This window comes from Selaginella moellendorffii, unplaced genomic scaffold (genome assembly GCF_000143415.4).
Source record: "Selaginella moellendorffii unplaced genomic scaffold, v1.0 SELMOscaffold_6, whole genome shotgun sequence".
Taxonomy (NCBI): Eukaryota; Viridiplantae; Streptophyta; class Lycopodiopsida; order Selaginellales; family Selaginellaceae; genus Selaginella; species Selaginella moellendorffii.
Window position 1 is genome coordinate 2,335,839 of NW_003314267.1, and position 10,896 is coordinate 2,346,734.

Genomic DNA, 10,896 nt, shown 5'->3' on the forward strand with positions numbered 1-10,896 from the left:
AATCTCCGAGGTGTAAGCCAATGTTTTTGTATATATACCGATTCCTAAATCTCTTTCAATCCCCTTTCCCGAGTTAGACTGGACTTAAGGTTTGGCTACACTCCCTACAGGCACAAGTAGCCAAGCACACAAGGCCTCTAGATTTCTAACATCCTTTGGTACAACAAAACTTGCTTCTAAATCCTAAGCCTTGGGTGCAACACTTGCTTTGGGACACCAGAGGAAAACACTATGGCCTAACGGCCCGGTATGGGTACCTTTACTCCCCCACTACCATCCCGAAGGGAAGGCCTAAGCCCCTAGGAAGGGGCGAGGACTAATGAGTCACAAGGTACTTAAGTAGGGCACCACTCCACATAAGCCAGGAGCACTGTAGTTGGTTTCCCTTCTAAGAATGGGAGCTGGTCTTGAGCATTTCCTTGGGTGGCCCTTTTAACACCACCCAAGTCCATGCTCACTCCCACCCGAGGCCCCTTGGCCCCAGTCTCAACCTCAAGTCAATTTGGAAGCACCACTAGAGAGTTCTTCCAAGATTAGTTCCTAGACATCACTATCCCTACTACACTTTTGGAACCCCTTGTAGCCCCCCCCCTTCTAGACACATGCTTTGGGCTTTCACCCCTCAACCTGTATTAGTATTCAGACTCGGTCTCGGACTCGATCTCGGACTTGACCTCAGACTTGGTCTCGGACTCAACCTTGGACTCGATCTTGGACCCGATCTCGGATTCTGTCTTAGACTCGACCTTGGACTCAGTTTCAGACCTAATCTCGCATTTTGGACTTGGTTTCGAACTCGGTCTCGAAGTCGGCGTCGGACTCGATCCTGAACTTTGTCTTGAACTCAGTCTCAGAGTCGGTCTTGGACTCGATCTCATACTCGGTCCCATCCGATGAACTCTTTATTATTTCGGTCGTGCCTTCAGGGATCCTTTAGCCTACAACATCTCGGAGAGTTAGTTCCTTACAACTCCGCCACCCATAGGAGAAATTCAACACCCACATTGAACGTCTCTTTTTAATCCTACGACTTGTTGACCATATCTCCGAGGGCATCCCCCCACTTAGCAGTGTGCCTAAGTTAGCTTCTCCCGCCAAGAGTATGACAACGAAATATAGGTGTCCCTATACCCCTCACCTCACCATGCCCTAGTATGGGGTGGGACTTGAACCCAACCTTTCTTTACTAGGGGGTTGGGACTTGAACCCAACCTCCGTAGAATACATTTACGGATTCGACATTCTCATAGGGAGTCTGGTGTAGTTCCCTATGCCTGGTCAACCTAGCTAACCCATGGTAATTAGCTTACTTTCGGTGTGCTTTCGGGTCCCAATATATGCCATTACTCAATTTCACATATTGATGCTTTAATTGAATTTTGCATAAGTACATAGAGTTCTATCTTGCAAAAATTCCTTCACTAGGACTTGCGTGTTCGCCAAGTTCTCCTTCGGTTCCTATGTTGCTTCGTAGTGTAGAAATCCTTTCCACTTCACATGGAACTCTCTCACCTCACGTCCTTGTCGCTTGCTCTTGCGCGCATTGAGGATGGCCTTGACTTCGTATTCCTCTTCCCCTTGAATAACTTTAGGTAAAGGTTTTACTTGGTCCTTGCGAAGCGGATCCTCAAAGTACTGCTTGAGTAAGTTCACGTGGAACACGGGGTGCATCTTCCCCATCTCTTGAGGAAGTCGGAGACGGTAAGCCACTTTACCGATTCGCGCCTCAATCTCGTAAGGCCCCACAAACCTGCTTAGGGAACTCAAGATCAATTCATTTACAGGAATACATGCATTTTTACCTTTGGGTCAACTTCCAACTGATCCCACTTGGTAGCCTGAGGTTCTTGGTGTTCAGCCACACTTTCTCCCCAGTTTGGAACTCTACATCCCGGCGCTTTTGGTTCGCGTACTTGGTTTGCCTTTGTTAAGCCTGTTCCAAGGAATCCCTCACTAGATTCCAAATGCTGAGTCTTTGGACTGTGAATGCCTCCACTGCGGGTAACTCTCCATGATACTCGGCCAAGCCGAGTTCCACAGGACTTTCAATAGCTCGCCCATTGATGACTTCCCATGGACTCACCCTGATACTCGAATGTGGTGAGTTGTTATAACACATTTCCGCAAGTCCCAAATGACTTACCCAATCGGTTTGGTCTCTTGAGACATAGCATCGCAAATAATCCTCCAGCTACCTATTCACCCTTTCCGTTTGTCCGTCTGTCAAGAAGTGTTAGTGCCATCAAACTTAACTTAATACCCAATACCTGTATATGGGTGATAGGCTGTGCTGAATTTCAACTTAGTGCAATATTGTTCTAAGAGAGTCCTCCAGAACCTACTAGTGAAGATCTTATCTCGATCTGAGATGATCTCTTTCAGCCTTCCCCACACTCAAACCACTTGTTCAAAGAAGAGCTGCGCCATACCTTCTGCATCCACTTTCGTTGTCGTGGGTATGAAATGTGCCATTTTCGAAAATCGGTCCACCACCACGAATATCGTATCAAACCTTGCTTGGGGGGAGTCCCGTGATGAAGTCCATCGTAAGACATTTCCACGGACGATCTAGAATTGGGATGCTTTGCAACAAGCCCCCACTAGCCTTAGTCACGGCTTTGACCTGTTGACATGTTAGACATGTCTTTACATAGTTTTAGACGTCCTTAGCCATATCTGGCCAATGGTACTTCCTCTTGAGTAAGCCTATCATCTTGGGCACTCTGCCGTGTCCCGCAAGAGGTCCGTCATGACACTCTTCTATGGCTACCTTCTTTAGTTCCCCTTCTGGAACATACACCCTCGTTTGCATGTAATAGATGAGTCTGTTGCATTTTGCATAGCCCGTTTTCTCTTCTGTTGGCAGCTCACCTCTTTGGTGAGCTTCCCGTGCCTCTAGATTCCTCAGCAAAACTTCTTGGGCTAAACCATCGTTCTCATATGCTGTCCACACATCGTCCCAAAAGGTTGCTGTCACATTGGATATCCCCAACCTCAAGCTCGCTTTTCAACTTAGCGCATCCGCCACGATGTTGCTCTTCCCAGGCTTGTACAGAATCTCGTAATCAAACTCGGTCAAGGCATTGGCCCACCGACCTTGTTTCCCTCTCAGGTCGGGCTGTGACAGGAAGTGTTTCATTGCCACATTGTCCGTGTAAACCTTGAAGTGTTTCCCAAGGTAGTGTTGCCACTCCTTGAGTGCCTTGACCACCGCAAACAATTCCTTTTTGTGGGCAGGCCACTTCCATTGAGCCTTGTCCAACTTCTTCGAGAAGAATGTTACTGGATGGTTGTCTTGCTTCAAAACTGCGCCTAACGCAAAATCCGAAGCATCTGTTTCTACCTCAAAGTCCTTACCAAAGTCTGGTAATGCCAACACGGGAGCCTTCCTCAATTTCCCTTTGAGGTGGACGAATGCCGCTTCGCATTCTGCTGTCCATACCATCTTCCCTTTTCCTGTTTGGTCCGTTAAGGGCAGGGCTACTCTCGAATAGTGTCTGATAAACTTTTGGTAGTAGTTGCATAGCCCCAAGAATGCCCTCAACTCATGTACATTCGATGGTCGCTCCCATTTCTGGATCGCTTGGACCTTCTCCGGGTCCACCTTGAGCCCATCCTGGCCCACCACATGCCCGAGAAACTTTACCTCTTGTTGAGCAAAGTCACATTTGCTCTCTTTAGCATACAATTTGTGTTCCCTTAGTTTCTCAAACACCTTCGCCAAATGTTCGGCATGCTCTAGCATTTTGCTATAGATCAAGATGTCGTCGATATAGATGACCACAAAGTGATCCAGATAGGGTACAAAGATATGGTTCATCAATGCCGAAAACGTTGCCGACGCATTGCACAGCCCAAAGGGCATCACCAGAAACTCAAAGCTCCCATACCTGGTTTGACAGGTTGTCTTCTCGACATCTTCCTCTGCTACCTTGATCTGGTAGTATCCTGACTTCAAGTCAATCCTTGAGAAGTATTTTGCCTTTCCCAACCTATCGAACAGGTCCTCAATCCTTGGCAAAGGGTACTTGTTCTTCTTTGTATATTTGTTGAGCAACCGGTAGTCTATGCACATGCGTATAGATTCATCTTTCTTTTTCGTAAATAACACCAGCGCCCCATACGGCGACTTGCTCAACCTAACATACCCTTTGTCCACCAACTCCTCTAGTTGGCGCTTGAGCTCCTTGAGTTCTTTTTCGTTCAAACGATAGGGGGGACGAACCACAGCCTCAGCACCCTCAACCAGCTCAATCTTATGTTTTATCGGTCGTGCGGGGGGCAACCCCGCTGGTAGCTCCTCCGGCATGGTATCCTAGAATTGGTCCAACACCCGCTGGATCACTAAAAGTACTTCTTCCGTTCCTGTCTTTTTGTCACTCTTCACCGAGAGTAAGCACAAAAATGTTACCTTAGTTTCTTTAGTGAGTTGTCCTCTCGTGGACACCAGGTTTAAGTAGGAATCTTTGGCCTTGCTTTGCCCTACCTTTAGATCTTGGGCCTCCACCCTAGATCTTCTTCTTTGGGCATTCGCCAGTACCACAAGATTTCTACCTTGTCTATGTAGGGCTAGCACGAACCGATTGAACCAATCCATCTCGAAGATCACGTCAAATCCCGCCATGTCCAACACGATGAAATCCATGTCCACTTTCCATGTCCCTACTTCGACTCTCGCTTGTCGAAGTACCTCATCAGTGCTTTGGCTACCTTGAACAAACTCTATAGTCCTTGGTTCACCTAGTTGCTGCACCGTTAGTCCAGCTTGCCGGACTATGTCTGCAGCCACAAAATTATCTGAAGCACCTGTGTCAATAAGGATCTTAACAAAGCTACCTCCGAGCTTCCCTCAGAGGGCTAGTAGATGTCGCGAATGACTCTCTACCAAAGTTTCTCGTGTAATGAGTAACTTTGAGTTAGGGACTGGATCACATACCTCAGTTTGGATTTCACCCGACTTGATGGCCATATTGGTTCTGGCCTTCTTCGAGTAGGGACATTCCCTCGAAAAGTGTCCCGCTTCACTGCAGTTGTAGCATATGTTGTTTCCTACGCTGCTATACAACCTGACCTTCTTATCTGTGGGTTTGTCTCTTTTCGTTTGACTCCCCCACGTACTCGCTCGCTGGCCACCAGATTTGCCTTTCTGGAACCCCGAGGACTCATTCTTAGAGAAACTCTTCTTGAATTTCCCTCGGCTATACGTTCCTCTTGGTTTGGCCCCTTTGCTAAACGTGGACCCCGATCCCGTCGTGTTTCCCTTTCACAGGTTATCGTTGAAATGCACCTTGATGGCCGCATCCAGCGCTTCCTTGTAGTTGGTCGAGTTCCACCGCATCACCTCACCGCAAGCCCAGGTTTGCAAACCTAATATGAAGGCATGGAATGCGTCCATATCCCCCATGTCCGTGACAAGTATCCTCTTTGCCATAAACCCATTCACATATTTTTGAATGGTTCTGGTCTACTTCAGCCTACTCAACTTGTCCCTTAGATGCAGAGTAGCATTCGGAGGAACGTAAGTCGCGCGGATCCTCGCCTTCATCATTTCCCAAGTGGCCACCGGTCTTTCGTTGGCCTCTGTCGTTCTCCACCAAGACTTGGCATTATCTGCCAAATATGGTTTTGCATATGGGACCTTCTCCGAGCTTGGTAACCACAACACTCGGAAGTAGTCCTCCATATCATAAAACCAATCTTCCACCACCTTATAGTCATTCACTCCCTTGAAGACCGGTGGGGGCTTTGGTTTGTACTTGGGAACTGCTTAAGGGACTGATTCCACTTTGGTCTGTTCGACCTTGTTTGGTTCTGCCTCAGTCCCTACTAAAGGGTCCGCACCCTCTGCGCTGCCAGCATCTGTAGTCTTTTGCTTTTTCGTCCGCTTCTCGTCACGCTTTAACTTATGTACGAGAGTCTCTAGCAGGGCATTGGTTTGTGCCAATTGTCCTTCTAGAACGTCCAATCGAGCCTTGGACGACCGAACCTCACCACCAGACTCCTGTTTGGAAGTTGCCTCACTGGAGTTCTCCTCACGCAAGGATTCCTCATCCATAGCCTCTTGTTCGACCGGAGGCTCCAGCTCTGGAGGAGGTTCCGTTTCCGCCTTGGTTCGTTTCCGCCTTGCCTTTGCCATCTCCCAGCAATCCGCCTCTATCCTTCGCTAGAATTGAGGAAAAGGCTCCAATACCAAATTGTAAGCCATAAATTTTTCCTTTCCAATTTGCCGGCTTACCTTGTCTATCCAACCAACATTGCCTTGGCTTGTGCTAAGTTCTCTCACCAAGGTTCCCGCCTATTGTACTAGCTCCTAGTTGGTCCTACTTGATTTCAGCTACTCACTGCTGTATGAGCAACGAAGCATTAGCCATCCATCCACGGATTCCCAAATCTCTCCCAATCCCCCTCCCCAAGTTAGACTGGACTTAAGGTTTGGCTACACTCCCCGCAGGCACAAGCAGCCAAGCACACCAAGCCTCCAGGTTCCTAACACCCCTTGGTACAACAAGACTTGATCATGGGACCCTCTAAATCCCAAGCCTTGGGTGCAACACTTGCTTCGGGACATTGGGGCGAAACACCGTGGCCTAACGGCCCAGTATGGGTACCTTTACCCCCCCACTTCCATCTCAAAGGGAAGGCCCAAGCCCCTAGAAAGGGCGAAGACCAATGAGTCACAAGGTACTCAAATGGGGCACCACTCCATATAAGCCAGGAGCATCGCAGTTGGTTTCCCTTTTGGGAGTGGGAGTTGCTCTTGAGCACTTCCCTAGGTGGCCCCCAAGCCCATGCTCACTCCCACCCAAGGCCCCTCAGCCTCAGTCTCAACCTCAAGTCAATTTGGAAGCACCACTGGAGAGTTCCTTCAAGACTAATTCCTGGACCTCACTATCCCTACTATACTTTTGGAACCCCCTGCAGCCTCCCCCCCTTGGGAGACGCATGCTTTAGGCTTTCACCCCTTGACCCGTATTAGTATTCGGACTCGGTCTCGGACTCGATCTCGGACTCGATCTTGGACCCGACCTCAGACTCGGTCTCGGACTCGATCTCGGACTCAATCTCGGACCTGATCTCGGACTCGACTTCGGACTCAACCTCGGACTCGGTCTCGGACCCGATTTGGATCTCGGACTCTGTCTCAAACTCGGTCTCCGATTCGGCCTCGGGCTCTATCCCGGACTCTATCTCGAACTCAGTCTCAGAGTCGGTCTTGGACTCGATCTTCAACTCGGTCCCATCCGATGAACTCTTTGTCATTTCGGTCATGCTTTCGGGGATCCTTTAGCCTACGACATCTCGGGGAGTCGGTTCCTTACAATGAGTGCATTGTATTCTATATGACCTGTTTTTTCTTCTGTTGGTAGCTCACCTCTCTGGTGAGCTTCCTGTGCCTCTTGGTTCCTTAGCAACACTTTTTGTGCTAAACCATCATTTTCATATGTTGTCCGCACCTCGTCCCAAAAGGTTGTTGTTATGCTGGACATCACTAACTTCAAGCTTGCTTTTTGACTTAGAGTATCTGCCACGATGTTATTCTTCCCAGGTTTATATAGAATCTCGCAATCAAACTTGACCAAAGCATTAGCCCACCGACCCTATTTCCCTCTCAGGTCGGGTTATTACAAGAAGTGTTTTGTTGCCACATTATCCATGTAAACTTAGAAGTGTCTCCCAAGGTAGTGTTGCCACTCCTTGAGCGCCTTGACAACCGCAAACAATTCCTTCTCAGAGCAAGTCACTTTCGCTGAGCCTTATCCAACTTCTTTGAGAAGAATGTTACTTGATGGTTGTCTTGCTTCAAAACTACGCCTAACGCAAAATCTGAAGCATTCATTTCTACCTTAAAGTCCTTACCAAAGTCTGGTAACGCTAACATCAGAGCCTTCCTCAACTTCCCTTTGAGGTGGACAAATGCTACCTTGCATTCCACTATCCATACCATCTTCTCTTTTCCTATTTGGTCCGTTAAAGTTAGGGTTACTCTCAAATAGTGTTTCATAAACTTTCTATAGTAGTTGCATAGCCCTAAGAATGCCCTCAACTCGTGTATATTCAATAGTCATTCCCATTCCTGGATCGCTTACACCTTCTTAGAGTCCACCTTGAGCCTGTCCTTGCCCACCACATGCTCGAGAAATTTTACCTTTTATTGAGCAAAGTCATATTTGCTCTCTTTAGCATACAGTTGGTGTTCCCTTAGTTTTTTAAACACTTTCGTTAAGTGTTCGGAATGCTCCTCTAACATCTCACTATAGATCAAGATGTCGTCAATGTAGATGACCATGAAATGATCCACATAGGGTACAAAAATGTAGTTCATCAATGCCGAGAATGTTGCTGGTGCATTGCACAGCCCAAAGGGCATCACTACTTCCATACCTTGTCCGACATATTGTCTTCTCTACATCTTCCTCCATTACCTTGATCTGGTAGTATTTTGACCTTAGGTCAATCCTCGAAAAGTATTTCACCTTTCCTAACCTATCGAATAGGTCCTTAATCCTTAGTAAAGGGTATTTGTTCTTCTTTGTATACTTGTTGAGCAATTGATAGTCTATGCACATGTGTATAGATCCATCTTTCTTTTTCACAAATAACACCGGTGCACCATAAGGTGACTTGATTAACTTAACATACCCTTTTTCCACCAACTCCTTAAGTTGGCGTTTGAGTTCCTTGAGTTCCTTTTTGTTCAACCGATAGGGGGGATGAACCAGCGCCTTAGCAACTTTGACTAACTTAATATTATGTTCTATTGGTCGTGTGGGGGGTAACCTCGCCAGTAGCTCCTCTAGCATGGTGTTTTGGAATTGGTCTAACACCCACTAGATCACTAAAGGTACTCGTCTTTTTGTCACTCCTCACTGAGAGTAAACACAAAAATGCTGCTTTGGTTTCTTTAATGAGTTGTCTTCTCGTGGACACCAGGTTCAAGTAGAAGTTTTTAGCCTTACATTGCCCTACCTTTAGATCCTGGGCTTCCACCCTAGATCGTTCTCCCCAGGCATTCGCCAGTACCATAAGGTTTCTACCTTGCCCATGCAGGGCTATTACAAACTAATTGAACCATCCCAAAGATTATATCAAATCCTGTGATGTCCAACACAGTGAAATCCATGTCTACTTTCCATGTCCCTACTTTGACTTTTGCTTGTCAAAGTACCTCATCTGTGAATAAACTCTATAGTCCTTGGTTCACCCAGCCACTGAACCGTTAGTCCGGCTTGCCGAACTATGTTTATAGCCACAAAATTATCTAAAGCACCTGTGTCAATAAGGATCTTAAGAAAGCTACTTCCGAGCTTCCCTCGGAGGGTTAGTAGATGTCGCAAATGACTCTTTACCAAAGTTGCTCGTGTCATAAGCAACTTTGAACTAAGGACTGGATCATGTATCTCAATTTAGATTTCACCTGACTTAATGGCTATATTGGCTTTGGCCTTCTTTGGGTAGGGACATTCTCTCGAAAAGTGTCCCACTTCACCGCAGTTGAAGCATATGTTGTTTCCTACACTACTAATAGACTTAACCTTCTTATCCATAGGTTTGTCTATTTTCACTTGACTCCCCCATGTACTTGCTCACTGACCACCGGATTTGCCTTTCTAGAACCCTAAGGACTCATTCTTAGAGAAACTCTTCTTGAATTTCCCTTTGCCATATGTCCCCCTTGGTTTAGCCCCTTTGCTAAATATGGACCCCAACCCTGTTGTGTTCCCCTTCCGTAGGTTATCAATGAAATGCACCTTGATAGTTGCATCCAACACTTCCTTGTAATTGGTCGGGTTCTAATGCATCACTTTGGCTCGAGCCCAGGTTTGCAAGCCTAATATGAAGGTATGGAACATATCCATATCACCCATGTCCATGACAAGTATCCTCTTTGCCATAAACACATTCATATATTCTTGAATGGTTCCAATCTACTTCAGCATACTCAGCTCATCCCTTAGATGTAGAGTAGCATTTGGAAGAACATAAGTTGCACGAATCCTCGCCTTCATCATTTCCCAAGTGGCCACCAGTCCTTCGTTAGCCTCTATTGTTCTCCACCAAGACTTGGCATTATTTGCCAAATATGGTTTTGCACATGGGACCTTCTTCGAGCTCAGTAACCACAACACTTGGAAATAATCCTCCATATCATAAAACCAATCCTCCACCACCTTATAGTCGTTCACTCCCTTGAATATCGGTGGGGGCTTTGGTTTGTACTAAGGAATTACTTGGGGGATTGATTCCACTTCGGTTTGTTCAACCTTGTTTAGTTCTGCTTCAGTCCCCACCGAAGGGTTCACACCTTCTGCATTGCCAGCATCTATAGTCTTTTGTTTTTTCTTCCACTTTTTATCACGCTTTAGCTTGCATACGAGAGTTTCCAGCAGAGTATTTGTCTATGCCATTTTAGGACATCCAATCAAGCCTTGGACAACCGAACCTCACCACCAAACTCTTGTTTGGAAGTTTTTGCACTAGAGTCCTCCTCATGCAAAGATTCCTTATCCATAGCCTTTTGTTTGACCAAAGGCTTCAGCTCTAGAGGAGGTTCTGTCTCTGCCTTGGTTCTTTTATGCTCTGCCTTTGCCATCTCCTAGCAATCCTTTGGTACAACAAGACTTGATCATGGGACTCTCTAAATCCCAAGCCTTGGGTGCAACACTTGTTTCAGGATACCGGGGGGAAATACCGTGGCCTAACGGCCCAGTATAGGTACCTCTACTCCCCCACTATCATCCCAAAGGGAAGGCCCAAGCCCCTAGGAAGGGGCGAGGACCAATGAGCCACAAGGTATTCAAGTGGGGCACCACTCCACATGAGCTGGGAGCACCGCAATCAGTTTCCCTTTTGGGAGTGGGAGCTGCTCTTAAACACTTCCTTGGGGGGCCCCTCTAG